Source organism: Saccoglossus kowalevskii, chromosome 19 (assembly GCF_978046115.1).
Source record: "Saccoglossus kowalevskii chromosome 19, keSacKowa6.1, whole genome shotgun sequence".
Lineage (NCBI taxonomy): Eukaryota > Metazoa > Hemichordata > Enteropneusta > Harrimaniidae > Saccoglossus > Saccoglossus kowalevskii.
Window position 1 is genome coordinate 10,827,594 of NC_140659.1, and position 21,391 is coordinate 10,848,984.

A 21,391-nucleotide genomic window follows, 5' to 3' on the forward strand; every position below is an offset into this window, starting at 1 on the left:
CCGATATATTTGAATACATGGAGAGCGAAATCTCAAAAACCGCCTCACCGCCAAATATTGCCATTATCATCGCGATATTTTGTAAACTCGTTTGGTTTTCTTTAACCAATGTGGCTAGTCGATCTATAATTCCTTTCATAACAGTAAAACAGTTCCAAAATAACAACTGTTTGCAGAGGCAATTGTTTTCAATTGCACCAGTTTACACTGAAAGCCTATGTGAGAGCTATGGTATCGCTATTATTAGTGTTGTAATACTGCCTCTTAATATCACGTCCTGGGAGTAACTGAATAATATCCACGCACCCAACTGAATGCACAATCTATAGTACGCCAATTATTGTTATATTGTCCTCTTAATATCACGTCTTGGGAGTAACTAGATAATATCCACGCACCCAACTGAATGATAAATCTATAGTATGCCAATTATTGTTATACTGCTCTCTTAATATCACGTCTTGGGAGTAACTAGATAATATCCACGCACCCAACTGAATGATAAATCTATAGTATGCCAACTATTGTTATACTGTCCTCTTAATATCACGTCTTGGGAGTAAGGCTAGATAATATCCACGCACCCAACTGAATGATAAATCTATAGTATGCCAACTATTGTTATACTGTCCTCTTAATATCACGTCTTGGGAGTAACTAGATAATATCCACGCACCCAACTGAATGATAAATCTATAGTATGCCAATTATTGTTAAACTGTCCTCTTAATATCACGTCTTGGGAGTAACTAGATAATATCCACGCACCCAACTGAATAATAAATCTATAGTATGCCAATTATTGTTAAACTGTCCTCTTAATATCACGTCTTGGGAGTAACTAGATAATATCCACTCATCCAACTGAATGCCCAAGCTATAGTACGCCAATTTTTGTAATACTGTTCTCTTAATATCACGTCTTGGGAGTAACTAGATAATATCCACCCACCCAACTGAATGCACAAGCTATAGTACGCCAATTTGTGTAATACTGTTCTATTAATATCACGTCCTGGGAGTAACTGGATAATATCCACTCATCCAACTGAATGCCCAAGCTATAGTACGCCAATTTTTGTAATACTGTTCTCTTAATATCACATCTTGGGAGTAACTAGATAATATCCACCCATCCAACTGAATGATCAATCTATAGTATGCCAATTATTCTTATACTGTCCTCTTAATATCACGTCTTGAGAGTAACTAGATAATATCCACGCACCAAACTGAATGCAAAATCTATAATATGCCAATTATTGTTATACTGCTCTCTTAATATCATGTCTTGGAAGTAACTGGATAATATCCACCCATCCAACTGAATGCACAAGCTATAATACGCCAATTATTGTTATACTGCTCTCTTAATATCACCTCTTGGGAGTAACTAGATATTATCTACACACCCAACTCAATGCACAAGCTATAGTACGCCAATTATTGTTGTACTGCTCTCTTAATATCACGTCTTGGGAGTAACTAGATAATATCCACGCACCAAACAGAGTCTAGTTTAGGGCGGGGTCAACAATTTTTAATATTTTGACTTAAAAAGTTGCTTTACGCATAATCTGGATTTTCCGAAGTACAATTATTATCGGGAAACTAATTGATGATTGATATGAGTGTATACTCTCACACAAACATATTGGGGTTGGTGTTTGTCATGAAATAATACGGCTATACATATAGAATTAGCAAAGTGTCATAATCTATAGAAAATACTACTTCCATTCTTGCGTATTCCACTTATCTGTATAATAAAATACAAGTATGCCAAGGACAATATCAGTTAAATGTTTGTAGCCAATCATTTACAAAACTGTTCCGACTGTTTCCAGCATTCAGTAAATCGGCGAAATGTTGCAATACAAATAAGCATGTAGTTGTAACATTTCCTTGTTTTCCCACCCGTTATTTGATAAGAGATTGACGTATCAAACGTAGTATATCAGCACGGTTATTAACGATTTGAAATATAACAATAATAGTTGTGATTAATCTCACTTAGTTTTCGAGTTTATGTTTATTAGGCAAAACTAGCTATTGTCACACGGCTTGTTATTATACACCAAAAAACAAGAAATCAACGTCGACGGAGCGGTTGGCCCAGGTATCCAGCGAAAGTCAAAAACCCGACACTTCTTGCTCCTTGGAATACATATACTGGTCGTGAGGACGTTGCTTATTCTGAATCTACAACTGACCATTCTTGAATGGTTCTATGTCTAGAACTGGCTAGTATTGCTGGTAGTCAGTTTCCAGTTCTAGTTTTGAATTGCATTTGAAATGTTTAGATCATAATCTTTTTTTCGAAGCTCGAGAAGAATTTGATTGTATTTTGTATAATTATTCATAAGAGTTTCATTCTGATTGCAGTGTATGTGCTAATAAACTCAAGTCAAGTCAAATATTTCCCAGTTCCAAAGTCATACTGAGATTTGGCATCAGTTATAATTAGCGAGCATTGTCCAATTCGCATCAGTGTGTAAGGCAATCCAACCTCTGCCCGTTCCTCCGAACGCCAAAACTAGGCCAAGGATAATAATAGTTCTCAAATGTACCATATCACATGTGACTACGGTTCTAATGAAAGTGAGGGCATTCACAGACACTGGTAGTGCACCTTTCAATAAGTCTAGTGGCCGAGTACATTGGTACATGGTAAGTTAGACAGGGCACATTATATTTCCCATACAGCTGTCATAAATGGAGATTGATATATTTCAAAAACAGGCACCAAAGATCAACTTTCATTTTACTACCACATCACGTATCACAAATTACTGTGACGAAAGCAACAAGGAAGAGTATTTCACCTACTGGTTCTCTCAGTAAGTCTCCCATGCAAGTACTCGCCACGCACGTTTCATCTTAACTTTTGGGATGCGTCGACAACCTGACGACTCGGCACTGAGTGTCACTTGAATTTCTTACGAATTGACGACCATTTAATGTTTCAAAATTGCTTCGTTTTGCCCTTGCGTCTTTTGTAAATTGGCATATGACCTCTACATGCTTCAGAGGGAAATACGATAATAAACGGGCATTTACGACATATTTACGCACGACATTGCCATGTAAATCTGCCAACTTAGCAATCGCTTTTCACAACATTGTGAGCAGTCTGTTTATCATATACGCTTTGCCAGTGGTATAATATAAAAAAATCTGCTAATATAAAAGGCTTTTCCAAGACTTTTACTTATTTGTTTTTCTAAATTTAACTGCGGGGTCGATATGACGATGACGTAGGTCAAATATATTAGCAAACCCACAAACTGTTCAATTGCTTTTCATGTCTTTTAGGCTGTTTTAGAACATGTTACGATCAGCTCATATGGCACTCTGCAAATATACTGGGCCTTCGCTTGAATTTTATAAATTTTTTCTACTTTATAACTTCGTGATATGACAGAAAATTAGTTTGTGTATACACGCAAATCTACCAACTTTGCACTCACTTTGCCGTCTTACAGCTTAAATTCATTATGTGCCGACCGCAAAAGCTAGTGACATCATAATAATACAAATACACGAAATATTTCTTCTTTATGTCTTTTCCATGTGTGTGACGAAAGCAAAAAAAAACATTTCAAGAGCTGGGCCAGGTAGTCACCAATGCAAGTACTAGCCGTGACCGATTGATCTTGACGTTTGTGATGCGTCGATCACCTGACTACTCGGCTAGGAGGGGCATTTGCATTTTATCCGAATTTTCTATCATTCGATGTTAGGATGCTCAAAATTGCTTCCTTTTGCAGTGTGCATTTTCGCAAGTTGACCTATGAGCTCCACATGCTTCAAGGGGCAATACGACAATAAACGGCCATTTACAACATTTTTATACACTCTTTCGAACATTTAACAATCGGTCTCGATAATATAACAACATAGGTCACATTTCCATGTAAATCTACCACCATTGCAATCGCGTTTCACAACTTTGTAAGCAGTTTGTTTATGATCAATGAATTTGATTGTAAAACCTGTGACTGTGTGCGATTTATTGTATTCGTTATGCACTTCGTATATCTATGTTAGGCGTGTAGACGATTAGCCCAAAGTAATGTTCCTGTTATCTTACAAACTGGTTTAGGTAAGTGCCTCTGACATCATTTTGAAAGATCAGGTAAATTGCTTAACTTGACATTGTAGTTGTCAGGAGTCTGTAACGCGTAATGTTATGTAGTTAAGGCGACCGGAATACGATATATAAAAATATGTGCACAAAACATGATAGCAGCAAGTTAAACCAAAAAATAGTCACAAGTAAACAAAAGTAACACAAATACATTTGATTTGACGTAAATTCGTAAGAGCAGCCAGAATATGAAGTGTCTGTTATTTAAAAGTTTAGCTCTACTACATACTGTTTGAAACTCTGGTGCTTCCAACGAAATTCAAACCTGAATTCTTTGAGAGTTTGAAAACGCTTTTCTCTTTCCATCAGAAAACTTAATTAAATTCATGGAACGCATGCGGACTGCGTCAAATTGTATGTTACGGAATTGTTGAACCATGAATTGAGGTGAAAGTTGGAATTATTATAATATTTCGGAAAAGTTACTCTTGTAATAAGTGATATTTTCTATGATATGTGTTTTTTTGACAATTTTCTATCGACCAATAAATAAATGTTTAAATAGATAAAATAAAACAAGTTAGCCAAGTTTTCAACGTTATATGATTGTGGTTGAACTCTGATAATGTATGCAAAGTACTAGTATCACCTAAGTAACCACGCTACTACTATATGTATTAGTTTATTGAAACACATTTTGTCTGTATCTGGGGAATTAAGCATATTGCACTACGTAGGAATCACAATCAGTGAAAATTATCACATTATGAGCCAACCTAATAACCGGCAAACAACTAGCTTACTGAGAAAAAATAGCATACAGTTATTTTTTTGATGAAACACATCTGAAACACAAAAGCATAGCTATACATTGAAGACAATAACAGGTTCTGTTTCGTTTGCTAGTCGGTTGAGATTTTGGCTAGGCATATGAACAAGTCGTCAAAGCTCAGCACGGTCTGAAGCCACAATTCAAGATTTTGTTGTACAATAAACGATCACGTTGAATGCGTGTTGACCGTTCAACGAAACTGGTTACTTGACAGCAACGTTGTTTTGGCGGCTCACGATATTTTACGTTACTCATAAATAACTTGGATTCCAGGATAACGCGTGGTCTGTGAAAAAAAAACAATGATTGTGAGAAAGCAATGACAACTGTAGGTATTCCTTTCGTATAACCTCAGTTATAATCTTCTACCCAGCTCACACTTAAACTGACAACAAGCCATGTCAACAATGAGGTTACATCCTGTCTTGTTACATCCTCTTAATTTGGCTGCTACCTTGTAACTACATAAATTAAACCAGCTTTGTGGTTAGAACATAATCAGAATAATTACAGTATATCCACGGCATAGCCTATTCCGTTCTAATGATAATCTTAAACCTAAATTTGCAATCGTAACATTTTCAATTTTAACATAATGATTCAAAACAGGGATAGGGACCAGAAAGGGACAGTTTACTCCACTGTGACAACGAAATAACAAAACTACTTAAATGTAAATAATAATGACCTGTAAATGTTTGTACAATCATAACAAAAAAGAGCCCTCTATTTTCTGGATGTGCCATGCATTATTGGTCTTCTGCTACGGTAACTAGTGACATCAAGACTTTTCTCAAGTGGATGCCATTGCCCCCCCCCCCTCACCAATATTTCGGATTCGGCAAATAACTGTTACTTGGACAGCCAGACTTGATATCTACCTCAGTCCAAAAGGTGAACATCACATGTTCCTACCGTATATAGGACACACACTGGCCAGTATTGACCGTGATTCTTGTTCCACCGATCTCGTACGTTTTTTGATAGGCTTCGCGGACACAAGTCTCAACCCCTCCACAATAACTCAGCATCGCCACCAAGATAACAACTTGTAAGATCAGTCTAGACATTTTGCATATAGTCTATAGAAAGAAAAAATGAGAATACTTCGCGAACTGGATTAGTTTTCAGATCAAATTTAGTTTCTCAAGTTGTCATCGTTCTAAAATTATTTCATGATAGAAATCTAGTTATCACAATGTTTGAGTTGTGTATCGTATTATACGTTGAGCAGACACGTTGGTATATCATATATATATATATATAACGTGATCATTTTATAATGTTTAGAGATAGAAACGCACACCGTGTCTGGCACTTAACTTACCTATTGAACCGGTGGAACGTTCTTAGTAACTAGTCTTTTGATATTCAACAGTTTGAATAGAATTAGCAATTTACGAAAAAGGTACTAAAATTATTCGATATTACAACGCGCGAGTCTGAAATAAACAAGTGCATCAACTCTCTGGCTCTCATTATGTTGAACCTATGTCAGGCAATTATGTTTTGTATTTGGCCACTATTTTATTAGCGTGCCAATAATGAACGGCCAAGGGGGTGCAAAAATAAGCTATCATAATATTATGACATATGACATGATCACTTTTTTGGCTTGGATAGCGCATTCAATAAAATGTGGACCGAGTAAAGTTATAACAATGGCAACGCAATAAAAGCCAAATTTTGTAGACTAAGTGTCATATCCATATTATTGGGTGAGAAGTTACTAGACGCTCTATGATCTTATTTTAACGATTGCAATAGTGACCAATAATTGGTATGAAAAAATCATGAATGAAAATGTTTAAAAAAGAGGCACATTAAAAAAACAATAAGTATTTTTAAATTGACTAAACTTGACAATTACAAACAAAACAACGCGTAACATACAAATAAATGGTAATACGATAACTAGAACTGAAACCTTCAAATGTGAAGAGTTGTTATGCATATATAAACCACAACATGGTACTTCATATTGTAGGTACATTCTACTCACATATTACCCAGAAATTTAGCATCCGTGATATAATGAATTCTAAAGTTTCTGCATATTCCCAAAGTTTCCAAACTGTTCTAGAAAATAACTTGAACTCGTGGAGATTTAACTTTTATGTAGATAATATTTCCCAATCGTTGTTATAGGTAACTATTCAAAATATATAGAAATTTCGAGTCACGAAACGATATTATGATACTGTATTGTGACCTATTCTGTAGTCACAGCCTACATATGTTAGGTGCATTACTGGTGCGCTCAGAAGCCTAGAATTATTCTGTTTCACGGATCTATTTCGCACCAAATTAGACTATTAGCATTATAACAGAGCATATTTGTTTAACGAGTTTTTTCTAGAAACGCGAAATCGCAATGTGCAGTTGCCTTTGGCAGAGTTATTCACGCGTTTCCACGATACACGAAGGGCACGTAACCTTGTATGTTTGCTACATTAATGACGCACGCGACGTCATTTCGGGACGTTGGGATGAGTTATGAGAGTTCATCGATTTTGTGATTAAAATCTTGCTATAGAGCCAGTGCTCACAAGATACATCAGAAGTAACAGCTACCTTTTCTTGATATATCTACTTGGGTCGACGGCGATCGTAACCTATTTTTTCATAAGTGAATTATTTTATCCAACTAAATGCAAGGATTCTAAACCAATTTCCGTGTGTGTCGATTTTATAGCGATTGTTACAGATTTTCGGAAAGAGGATAATATTTTATGTCTCTTTTAATATAAATGCGACTATCGACGTAGATTGACTAAACAAGCATTATGTAAATTTCGATATACTGAAACGTTAACGTTAACCGAGTATAATACACAAACACTTTAATATTCCACGTTTCAGCAAATAACAGGCTGACTACTGCTTGGAAAGGTGACACTAATTTGAAGAGGAAACTAGTTCATGCTTGCAAAAGAAGATCAGTTGCAATACCGGCAATGTGCATGGCATTTCATGTATTTGTTATCTGACAACTATATTCCACCTTGGAACTAACAAAAAACGGAACTAATAAACTGTTCGATCAGCACTACTTATAATTATCGCTACAAAAAGCAGATTTGCAGATACGAATATGTTCGAACTAAAAGTCTATGTCGGTTTAACACAATGATGTTTTAACTACTTTCCCGGTTACTTTAATAACACGTTTTGCACGCTAAATCTGCATACGATATTCGGTCGATTAGAACAAAATGTGCACTATTTACATTTAGAAAAAGGTAATATTTTCAAAGTTGTCGAAAAGCATTAGGTTATACACTAAACTACTTACTTTATAAATTGAATAAAAATTTTGTGTGCACCAAAAATATAATTAATTCAAAACAGAAATATCATGAAACTTTCAAAGTATATTCGTAAACAGCCCGAGAATATTGTTTTCTGCAAAACAAAAAAAAAAAAACGCAAGCCTACAAGCGCGGCAAATTATATTCGAATGTCCCGTGATTGAAGTAGAAATTAAAATGTTTGTTTAATCGTCAATGACCAGGAAATATCAGTAAACACATATAAACAAAAGCATAGAAAACTTTAAATTAAAAACACTTTTTTCGCACTATGAAGTAGACAATAACAATCTTACCTGAATGGACAATCGCTGCAAGTTCTGACCCGAGATGTGACGAGTCATGACATTTATAGATTTCACCAATGTTAAAATTTGTATCACGACGCGTGCCAATTTTAAAACAGCGTTTTGAAAGAGTGGCATGCTAATATTTTGTACTATTTTTGTTAAAATATTGAAACTGAGAATTTATTCAGAAATGACTTGTTGAAAAACATAATTTTCCAAGAGTGTTAAGTCTACAAATTGTAGGTTTATATTAACAATAATGGGTAACCTGACTGTGTAAACTCAAAAAGTAGTCCGGAACAATATCACACGCATGTGCTGAAAGGGGAATTATGAAATGAATATCACAACAGTGTTACATAAAATACATACAATACATGTCTAGCAATTCTATACGTCTACGTCAGTAGCAGGATCCAGGACCCAAAATAAAAATCTCGACAAAATGTTTTGCAGTTTTCTCAACTTTTATCGGAGAAATATATTTTCTCAACTTTCATCGGAGAAATATACACATATAATGTGACCCATAGGCCAAATTTTAGGTAATTCTGTACAAAGGTTAAAGGCTGCAGTGACCCGCAAACAGAGATAACCTGACCAATGAGACCAATGGCTGATAACCTGACCAATGGCTACTTCCTCCAACAAAAACCTACACACAGGGGTGGTTGACAGTTAAATTTATTTATTTCTATATATTTTCCACACTGACATTTGTAGTGGATGAGATAGGGTTGCGTTGTGTAGAGAAATAGACTTCCATGGGACAAAGTAAGAATTCCGTGAGATTCACTTTATTACAACACGTCAGACTACATTGAAGTCAAAACCAGAACTACTCCCTCCAAAAATCTGGTAGCTTGGAGTATTTGCATAATGTTGTCAAAATAGAATACATAACTATGATTGGTTCAATTCAAAGTGGAAGATTCCACTATCATAGCAACAAATAATTAGTCTTAGTTACGAGTCAAAGGTTATAGAAAGAGGCGGCAAGACCAACACCTAACATTGCAACATTAAATGATAAACAAGATACAATGTTATAATACATAGGTAAACAGTAGAATTCTGAACCATGCATGTAAATAAATTTTGAAATGTTGATTGCAATGGAGCTCTCAGCGATAACATTTTACATTTATTCTAGCGTATATTTAAATATGTTTCACTTCTGTATTGAGAATCAATATACTTTCAATCTTATAATACTTGTCAACAATCAATCAATCAACATTCGCACGAAGACTCCATTCCTTAAAGTACATTTCCTAAAACATCGTGGTTTGTCATCATAGGCAGGCAAGCCAGAGAGCATGCGTACCAATAATGCATTCAAAATATAAAAGCTTTAAACTGTCAAACGTGCATTTCAAAAGGGTAAATGTTTAAAGTGTCTAAAATTTAAAACGCAGCAGTTATCCCAAGCTAAAGTTTGGTTTCAAAAATGTCAAACGCAAACGTGTCTAAAATATCGTGCGTGCAGGCCTTTGCTGCTCAAATTCATAAATGTTAACCGCGCGTTTCAAGAATGCAAACTTTTCAAAAAATTATAAAGATTTTTAAAAATGACTAACGTTCCCAAAATACCAAATGTGTCTAAACTATGCCAAACGTGCAAACCTTATATCAAAGCGGGATTTAAAAAAAAATCAAAATATGAAAATTCCAACAAGACAAATCTTGCATTTCAAAAATATAAAAGTTTCAAAAATGCCTAAGCTACTCGAAATGCCAAACGTGCAATTTTTTCCCGTGCATAAATGTCATATTTTGTTAATGTCATTTTAGTTTTCCAGTCTGTAGTGCGCCATTAAAATCAAAATGTCAAACGTGTATGTCGGAATTAACTAATCAAATAATCAATCAATGTCAGAAAAACACTCACACACACGTACGCACACAACACACACGTGAACACAAAGATAAATCTACAATGTTGGACTTCGTTCAAACGAGAATTAAAATAAAATTGGACAATAACTGTAAATTACATGGGTGATTTTGGCATACCCATGATAATATTTGAATAATGAATATCATATAACAATTAAAGGCAAATAACACATTGGTTGTCAATGTGACATGAATACTTCTCATACTGCTGAATAGTAATAGACTAGTTTCTTGGTTGTTACGTTTAATACTGAGCACGTATTCGCGACAGAATAAGGGTCGACGTTACAACAGTAGTTCATTACCTCAGCTAAAAGTTACATTCCCACTTTGAAGATTTGTGTAGTACCATCCCTTGACCAACATATTCTCTGTTAGATGTTATAGATGGGTAATAAAAAACCTGTAGAATAAGAATAAAAACAAGTCTACTGAAATAGTCAAGGTTTGTGCACAAAAGACACTCACTCACTGACAGGTTGTATTTATCATTGAGGCCAATTACATTATAAGCACTTGTGAGATGAGACTAACGAGCACTTTCAAAATGGAATTGGTAGAAAAGTATGAGTATGATATCTACCTTAGTAATCAATTAAGAAGATTATTACCCATCACACATGCATGCCAAATTTGTGGTTAATTTCTGATAAAATTTGGAACAATGAACAAATAAAATTGAAAATACAATTATTTCACTCGAGTTTGACAAACACTGATGAGCAAATATTTTTTTTATTAATATGCCATTTTAGCAAGAACAATCCGTGTGAGATAGGCATGGTTCTACGTATTACTTTCCTGTAAGGAAATACAATAATTCAATAGTTTATCTTGCGTCTAGCAATATGTAGGATAAAAGGCAACAACAGAAGGAATGCATGGTTCAATATCCTATGTATGAGCATCGCTGTAACGTGGAGGGTGAAGTGACGATGGCAAATACTGCTGCATTAAATGTTTCCAGTGGCCAATAGGTTTAGACGTACCACAGAGAGTAAATCAGTGAACAATTTGCTTAGACATGCTCTAATTAATTATTCGGTGCCTGATTGATGTGGACGTGCTACACCGAATTACTCAAGTAACGTTGGTCTAGAATACTATACTGCATTACTTAATCAATGATTGGTCTAGACGTGCTATAATAAATTACTCGGTGAATAATTGGCCTTTATATGCTACAATGAGTCATCTACACGTGCTACAAAGAATTACTCAGTAAATGATTGTTCTATACACGCTACAATAAATTACTCAATCAATGTTTGGTCTAGACGTGCTACAAAGAATTACTCAGTGAATGATTGTTCTATACACGCTACACTAAATTACTCAATCAATGTTTGGTCTACACGTGCTACAAAGAATTACTCAGTGAATGATTGTTCCATACACGCTACAATAAATTACTCAATCAATGTTTGGTCTAGACGTGCTACACTAAATTATTCAAAGAGTGATTGGTATATACGTGGTACAATACATTACTCAATCAATGTTTGGTCTAGACGTGCTACATTAAATTATTCAAAGAGTGATTGGTATATACTTGGTACAATAAATTACTCAATCAATGTTTGGTCTAGACGTGCTACACTAAATTATTCAAAGAGTGATTGGTATATACATGGTACAATAAATCACTCAATCAATGTTTGGTCTAGACGTGCTACATTACTCAAAGAGTGACCGGTCTATACGTGATGTGAATGGGTGGTCTATATTTACTACACTGCATTACTCTGAGATTGATTGGACCAAATAATGTAATACTCAGGGAATGATTGATCTTGACTTGTTACATTGGATTACACAAAGAATGAATGGTCAAAAACATGGTTTAATGAATCTCTCAGTTAATGATTGGTGTCGACTTGCTACAGTGAATTGCTCAGTGAATGATTAGTTTGTACGTGTTGCACTGAATTACTCAGAGAATGATTGGTCTAAACGTGGTATGATGTATTACTAAGTGAATAATTGGTTTAAACGTGGTATAATGTATCACTCAGTGAATGATTGGTCTAAACGTGGTATAATGTATTACTCAGTGAATGATTGGTCTAAACGTGGTATCATGTATTACTCAGTGCATGAATGGTCTAAACGTGGTATAATGTATTACTCTGTGAATGATTGGTCTAAACGTGGTATAATGTATTACTCAGTGAATGATTGGTCTAAACGTGGTGTAATGTATTACTCAGTGAATGATTGGTCTAAACGTGGTAAAATGTATTACTCAGTGAATGATTGGTCTAAACGTGGTGTAATGTATTACTCAGTGAATGAATGGTCTAAACGTGGTATAATGTATTACTCAGTGCATGAATGGTCTAAACGTGGTATAATGTATTACTCTGTGAATGATTGGTCTAAACGTGGTGTAATGTATTACTCAGTGAATGATTGGTCTAAACGTGGTATAATGTATTACTCAGTGAATGATTGGTCTAAACGTGGTGTAATGTATTACTCAGTGAATGAATGGTCTAAACATGGTATAATGTATTACTCAGTGAATGATTGGTCTAAACGTGGTGTAATGTATTACTCAGTGAATGATTGGTCTAAACGTGGTATAATGTATTACTCAGTGAATGATTGGTCTAAACGTGGTGTAATGTATTACTCAGTGAATGATTGGTCTAAACGTGGTGTAATGTATTACTCAGTGAATGAATGGTCTAAACGTGGTATAATGTATTACTCAGTGAATGATTGGTCTAAACGTGGTATAATGTATTACTCAGTGAATGATTGGTCTAAACGTGGTATAATGTATTACTCGGTGAATGATTGGTCTAAACGTGGTGTAATGTATTACTCAGTGAATGATTGGTTTAAACGTGGTATAATGTATTACTCAGTGAATGATTGGTCTAAACGTGGTATAATGTATTACTCAGTGAATGATTGGTCTAAACGTGGTATAATGTATTACTCAGTGAATGATTGGTCTAAACGTGATATAATGTATTACTCAGTGATGACCGGTGTGGACATGCTAGACTAAATGACTCAGCTAATGATTGATGTAGACGTGCTACAATGAATTAATTGGTTTGGACATATAGTACGATTGGTTTGGAAGTATACCGAATTACTCAAAGAACGATTGATGTGGTAGACGTGTTTAACGGGGTTTCTCCGTGACTACAGTGAATTAGTCGTTATACAATTATTCTAGTGTGAACGATTGGCCTAAATGTGGTATACTCATTGAATGACCTTCAATGATATGGCCCTGCTACATTAAATAACACAAATAATGATTGATGTCGACTTGTTGCACAGAATAACTCAGTGAATGAATGATCGAGACGTAGTATAATGAATTACCCAATGATTGATTGATGCAAATCTGGTATAATGAGTTACGCAATGGGTTATTGGTCTAGACGTGCTACAATGGATTAATCTAAACGTGGCATGATGATTTAATCCGCGATTGTTTGGTGTTGACATGCTGCACTAAATTACTCAGTAAATATCATGGTGTAAACCTGGTGTAATGAAACACTCAATGACTGAATGGTGTCGATGTGCTACACTGAATGATATGTTCAAATGCATCAGAACTAGATATGCTAGTGAGGTTGTTGATGAACAATAATAACATGATTGTTGCAAATGAAGCTGGCACAGATATCTAAGATTTGAGCATACAATTCCACACAAAATTCAGTAAAGTATTAATCAAAACATATATAAAATGTGGGTGGTCGAAATTCGTTTTCATTAAGAAATAAGTTTGAAATTAAAGGCCCACAAACATTTCATCGCCATTTGTTTAATTATTCATTAAGTGAGAATAATTCTTAAAAATTAGTGCTTCTGAAAGTACCCTTCTGGTAACCTGAAATTAAGTGAGATCGGGTACATCTGTAGAAGAAAAATAATTTCACCATAAATAATTACTACAATTACCATCCGATATGTTTAGATATCTATGAGCTGTGTGCGTGTCACCGATACTCACCGAGAACACTCTGAGCTGAGTGACTTGTGAATAAGTGTGGTACGTTCGTAAGAAAGCCATTACAGTCACTTCCACGGCACATTTTTACCAGGTGAGTAGTGAAATAACTTGCGTTTGAGAAGTTCTCAATTCATTTCAATAATTTTATACTCGATAAATTGGGCGATTCACACTGTTGAAACATGGTTACTGAAAAAAGTATCAGTGGCTGAAAGTAACATTTACTGTGTGTATTTCGCAGTTTTTTCAGCAAACAAAGTATGTATGTTATTGAGTAATGTAAGACATGAAATAAAATATTGCATACTACAAATATAAGTGTTGTTATTTTGTGGGAGAGCGCGTGTGAGTGATGTATGGTAGCGTGATTGTCATGGTGGATTTCTGGTCGATGTGATACAATAAATAACACATGGTCATTCGGGCAATATCATGCTTTGTCTGCCCTTGGCTCTGGCATCTTCAGTATTATGGGCATGACCATCAGACCGTGATATTACCCTCACAAACGTGTGTTATTATTCAAAACCGTACTTTAAGTGTTGTCATCGCATCAGGCCACAATTTACATTGAAATAACAGACTCTAAATTTTCAAAAATACAGGTTGTTTTTTTTGCTTTATGTTACATCTGTGTCTAATATTTGGTAATAAGAATTAATATCATGTTAAATAAATTAATCGGTATGTTACAGTAAAAAATGTCATTGACATTTATATTTTCTATAAAAGTTAAAGAAAAAGTGAATAATTGAACTTATGAAGTACGATCAAAATAAAGAAAAAAGGCAAAAGCTTTATTCAATACATTTCGTAGTAGCTGATTATGGCAGTTCCACATGTGTTTTAAATTGTCTGTATTTCTTTATATTTAAGAAAACTATTGCTACTCATCAAAATAAAACAAAACCTGATGACGTTTCTTTAATTTTCTGTGGACTAGTTACATTACAAAACATTATTCTGTTGAAAACGTGAATCGCAATGCCGTGTTACTTTTTTCATAAAACATAATACGTGGTCTTTTTTTAATCAAACAAATTGTACTCGGTTCAGCGGTTGTTGCACTCTAAACAAGTTTTCCACGAGTTTAAAAGAAGTGAGAACGAAGAAAGGGGAAACAAAGACAACTGTGTTTCAGGATTCGAGCAAAAAGACATTTTCAACGGGTTAAAAATAAAATAATTGAACTTAACACACACACACACATACACCCCCCCCACACACACACACACAAACATGCTTACTGCGATTTGAAAAACCCACATATAACTCATAGAATACTCAATTACAACAAAGCCCATAATATGAATGGCATCGTGTTAGCATCTGAACGTAATGAAATTTTATTAAAAAAGATCTATAAAATTTTAACTTTGGTCCCTCTTTGTGCAAATGTATTAAAACCTTATACAACAAATTGTTACGCAAAAAAACAACACAATATTGCGATATGAAAGATGTGGAATTCATTGTATTTAAAAAAAAATCTATCTAAACATTCTCAAATGACTACACAGACCTGATAGACGCACTTCTAATTAGTTAGTATGTATTACAAGCTCCTTTTTGTTCTTGTTTTTATTCGTGTTTTTTAACATTACTCGTGCTTTTACTTTTCTTTTACTTTTTCCTCTCCTCAACAAATAAAAATAAAATAAACTGCTACATCACAAACATGAGCTGAAAGTTGAATTCGTTAACTGGGGAATATTAATATACCAGACTGAAAGAAAAAAAAAGAAATAAATTGCCACGACTTGCAACAAAAGCATATCTAACAGACAATGAATAAACAAATGTATCCTGTGAAATATAAGTATTATATTGTATCAGGATGCTGGGAGGACATGCAACAGAATATGAGAACTTTTCCAATTTCCTGCCTACCATGTTTATGTATCTAAGGCGTTGAAAAAGTGTGAAGATATAGAATCTCAATAGTGGCTGTAAACACTAATGAAACACTATGAACACAAACTATATCAGATACTCACCAATGCGCAACAAGATTATACAAAAACACAGAATCAGCGACACAGCGTAACCATTTTGAATTGGACCAATGTGACCGAACCATTTTGGTCAGAGGAGTTTCTGGTACTATCACGTGAATGCGTTTCTTTTGCTATAAATTTACAGAACATACCTCTGCCAATAATTGACTAACTCGATTAATGTATGCTTTGACAGATTACAGTTCCATGATGTGCAGTGTTTCAGAAACATGTTACACTTGCCACAAATTGTTAATAGAGGGCGCATGTCAATACATAGCCAATGTATGTGACTCGATATGGTCCTACAGCTGCACAATAAAGCTGAGTGTTTTTACTGTGGCCTTTACATACGATAACAAGCTCTAAATATTATTTATCACATGTGACGGCGAAAACAATAATATTAAACCAACAATTGCCCTAAAAAGTGCACGACGCTCAAATAACGTTAACTAACATATAAAATGGAAATGTCTATTCAACACTCTGCCATTTTATTATCAATAACTCAATGCAAAAGTTCATTCTAATAAAGGTATTCTCTGAATTAGTAAGTCAGATGTTAGAGGGCTGTATTGTGTTTCTGTCTGAAGTCTTAAAACGCCACCCTTTGGCGTAGTTTATTTACAGTAGTGAGGAAGAGTCAAAACCTGAAAACAAATGTAAAAGCCCCTTTGGGAAAAGTGTGACAGTTACAGTATTCCTTGCGAAAAATGTGACGTTTACAATTTATCTATGCACCGCGCCTTGTGTGGTGTTTACGAGTACCGTTGACTAAAGTGTGGCTGTTTACGAATCGGCATACACACACAATACAAAAAGCTTGGGTTAAAAAGAATAACTGGATGGCCTGAACAATAGGTGGCATGACTAAGAGCCATTATAACTACATATATATTTGCGTAATAGAAATAATGTTCATGGTTTAACATAACATTTTGCCATTAATGCGGGAAAGATAAGTAATGCAACTTGCCTGTATTATTGTTAGTGTTATAAAATGAAAGCATAATACTTTAAACAAACTAAAACAGGAATCTTGTTAGGTGAACATCAGTCAGCAATTCTTTGGAAGCCATCTTACTGAAAATAGTCACATAGATACCATAATCTAAATAAATTTATAAATAAAATTTCATAGAGAATATTGATATTTATCACATACAGAATTGTGATTTCTCCAAAAAAATACAAAACAGATATTGCCACAACATTAACAAATCTGACTGATCTGAAATTCGTTATCAAAAGATTACAAATGTTATATCGTAACAAAGCATTTAGGTTATTTGTTACATATTGAACTCAAAATTCTTAAAAACCATATATTGTTCAAAAACATAACAAGTATGGCAACTTTCAAGTACACGACATTATATATCTAAATAATGAAGAGCTATTCATGCACATCATGCAGTCAGGTGTTAAATAAATTTAACACAACCTGGTTCATATGTGGCACCATCCAAATATTCTATTGTAATTAAGTTTTTTTTTCAGAATGAAACCCCATGTCTACCTCAGACAAATGACAATGATGTCATCTGACACATTTTTTGTTTCAGTTTCATTAAACCACAAGGTCACTATATCTACTCAAACACGTTTTGAATATTAATATGAATATTAGCTATGAAAGTACGCCATATGTAGAAGAGTATTTCTGTAAAGACGTGATAAACCAATGATAGTAAAATAAAATCATCACTCTTGTCGTATAGTCTGGTAGAGAGCTTGCCCAATGGGGTCAAATTTAGGACACAATTTTGAAGTTTTAAGTTTGAAGCAAATTCAAAAATAATCCCTACATTTAGGATTGTTGATAGAAAGTACATCATCGCTATGTCGGACGTGTATTATTTTACAAGTTTTTCGGAATTTTTCTTTTAAAATTGTATTCAATAAGTTTGTTTTTTGTATGCCTTGACCAGAACGGCATGTACAAAACGCGGCAGGTTACAGGTTTAGGTGACTCGGTATTTAGTGAGAAGGACTGCAGTTTATTTTATCTTAGTTACACACAGCCATGCCAAATATTGCACTTTTATGGAACCACAGGACCATAATCAATGTATCTTGAAAATACTGCTTTGCACATGCGCATTGGATGTTATGAAATAATTATAGCCATTATTCATTATGTACGCAATGTTATTTTTGTGAATGTACTGGGCCGGGGAGCATTTTATTTTGATTCTGCGGTGTGCAAGGCTTTCCTTATTCGCGATATTTGTTAATCTAACAGCTATATTTTAGGATCCATATATCGAACTGCTTGAGATCTCAATTAATAAGGATCGTAGAGCCAGCCTCTGGAAATTGGAATTGCGTGTTATCTAATGGAATAAATATCATGCTGGATTAATAAAGTTATTATTTAATTCTACAAAGCATAAACCTCATTAGCAGATTGATTTGAGAAGAGTTTTTTTTTTTTTAATGAAGCAGGGTTAATATATCGCTGCTCTCACAGGTGGTCGATTCAGATAGTGATGGTTGCTTAATATTTCTGTATTGAGCACAAGTAATACTCTGATCAGACATTTCCAGAACGTAGCTTGTTGCGACGGATGGAATAAATTGTACGGACGTAACTTTAGCCATGCTGAGAAACGGAAGCCTGTGTCGTTTAACCAGACGACACGTGATCTGCTTAAAATAGAATAATAGGTCGCCATTCGATGCGCAATCAAGTGTCGCCACATCACAGAAAGTGTACGTATTGGAAATGGTTAGACGAGCTTTTAACAGAAATCCAACAGAAATCAGCCACTGCAGGATCCTATTTTTCGTGTTACTGGTGCTTCATAACAATCATTGAAATTAGCTTTAGTATTTTCAAGGATACTAAGTGTGTCACGACAAATAGTGTAGGTTGAGGGCTCATAAAGAGAATATGACATGAAACTGATAGTTGTATACAGTACCGATTTCAAACATATCACTTGTAAGTTCATCAGAATAGTGCAGTTTAACGCTATGGTGTAAGAGGTTGCTTACATTTTGTCCTTACATTTTAAATAAGTTGATGAGCATTTTTTGCTGATTAGTAGAGATAAAAAACTTGAACAGGCATAATACGAATGGTATTGATACCATCGAACGGGTCAGCGGTCACAAGGACGTTATTGTTTTACACCAAAGAAACGGTAAAATGTATATAATCTGATTGTGTAAAATTGTGGTTTTTGTTACAACTGCTTTCGGTAAGTGGTTTTCCAAAAAAACATTGCTGTCCATGCACTCATGAATGCGCAAATAATGTAAAAAAATAAAATATATACAAAGTACAATACTATATGTAAGACCGAGTGCAATATTCATTACAAATATTTATGTGCGAGGATTTAAATTCATATTTATAAATGACATTTTTATATTCGTAAAATCCATATTCATAAAACCTTTATTTATATTCTTATATTATATCTCCATTTGTACAATCTCCATCTGTTTTCGTAAAATATCAGTTTGTGTTAGTGAAATCTCCATTTGTATTCGTGAAACTAAATTTTCCTTTTCTACTGAAAATCTCCATTTGTGTTAATGAAATATCCATTTGTATTCGTAAAATCCATTTGTATTCTTGAAATCCATTTGTATTCGTGAAATCCATTTGTATTCGTGAAATCCATTTGTATTCGTGAAATATATTTGTATTCGTGAAATCTATTTGTATTCGTGAAATCTCCCTTTGTATTTGTCAGCATCCTTTATTTTATGTTTTTGTCATATTACCTCAAACCCTGCAAATGGAAGTGTGCATGGAATCATGGGAAGAGACGGTGTGCATTGTGATAACTGTCATAAAGGTGATTGACAGGTCATACTTATTTTCAACTCTGGAAGGACAGTGGGTTCTAACAGGTGTGCTTGTAATTAAAATAATGTGCGTTTAAAATGACGTATGTGTTTTAAAAATGACGTGTGTGGGGTTGAATGAACATTTCGTGCGTGTAAAAAGAAACATCAAACGTCTTGCCCACTAGAGGGTACTTGTTGTCATGACTTCTTTGAAGATTGTAAAGGTAGTGTAGAAATTATTGCAGATATTTGTAAATGTATTATTTCCTATGTATATCTGGTATAACGTGTTTGCGTGGGCAACCCTGTTATTAGTCCCCGTATGTTTTGACCTTTGTGCGTCCGGACATGCATCTTAGACATGCCTGGACCAATAACAATCAAACTTCGCACATACATCATAAATATTATTATACATATGCACTTCAATTTGTTTCACGATCTGATTCAAGATGGCCAAATTGTGGCCATTTTTGTGCTAAAAAATCAAGCATTTGTGGATGGATTTTGTTTAAACTTGGTGCACGCGTTGGACATTATCGGACATTGATGCACGTCATTTTATTTTTAGATCTAATTTAAAATGGCCGACTGGCGGCCATTTAGTTTTAATGAATGCAGTATCAGTGTTGTTCTGTTTACAAGTAACATCGCTGAAATAATTGTATATATAAAACTAGCTGATAAAAGAAACTCTACCAGTTCTAAATCTATATAAACCCCAGGACGTCCAGGCGAGTTCACCTGTCTTTCACCAATCAGTGCTGGTATTATCAGGGGGAGAATCTTTTCCTCTGAGGTTCTCCACACGTGCCAGGGGGGATCTCGTCTCGTCTCTGTCACGTCCCCTTGAGGTACGGGATCGGGAATATCACTTAAGATTTACAGTCAAATAAGACGCACACAACAAAATACGTTTCAACTCTTGTCTTAGTCGGTCAGTTGAGCAAGACTATCGCAAGGCTGGCCCAAGACTGCGTCAAGACTCTACATGACTCGACTTGTCCTGGTGTACTCGCCACGACCAACTAAATCTCTCTTTATTCACTTTCAAAACCTTAATCAATTACAATGCAGTAAAAAGACTCTAGGGCGTAACCTTCAATCATAAAGCCAATCACACTAAGTACTGAACACGTCATATCTTTTGATTAATAGTTCACTACATTAATAATTGCTA

General features: G+C 34.7%; 1 long non-coding RNA gene across 1 annotated transcript; it reads right to left on the reverse strand.

Annotated features, from left to right (window-relative positions):
- Positions 1-5,098: 5,098 nt before the first annotated feature.
- LOC146730266 (uncharacterized) lies at positions 5,099-10,783 on the reverse strand. Its single transcript, XR_014927442.1, has 3 exons — positions 10,728-10,783; positions 5,838-6,004; positions 5,099-5,208 (listed from the first exon to the last, which is right to left on the reverse strand). It is a non-coding gene; the product is annotated as an uncharacterized LOC146730266 (long non-coding RNA).
- Between the last annotated feature and the right edge of the window lie 10,608 nt (positions 10,784-21,391).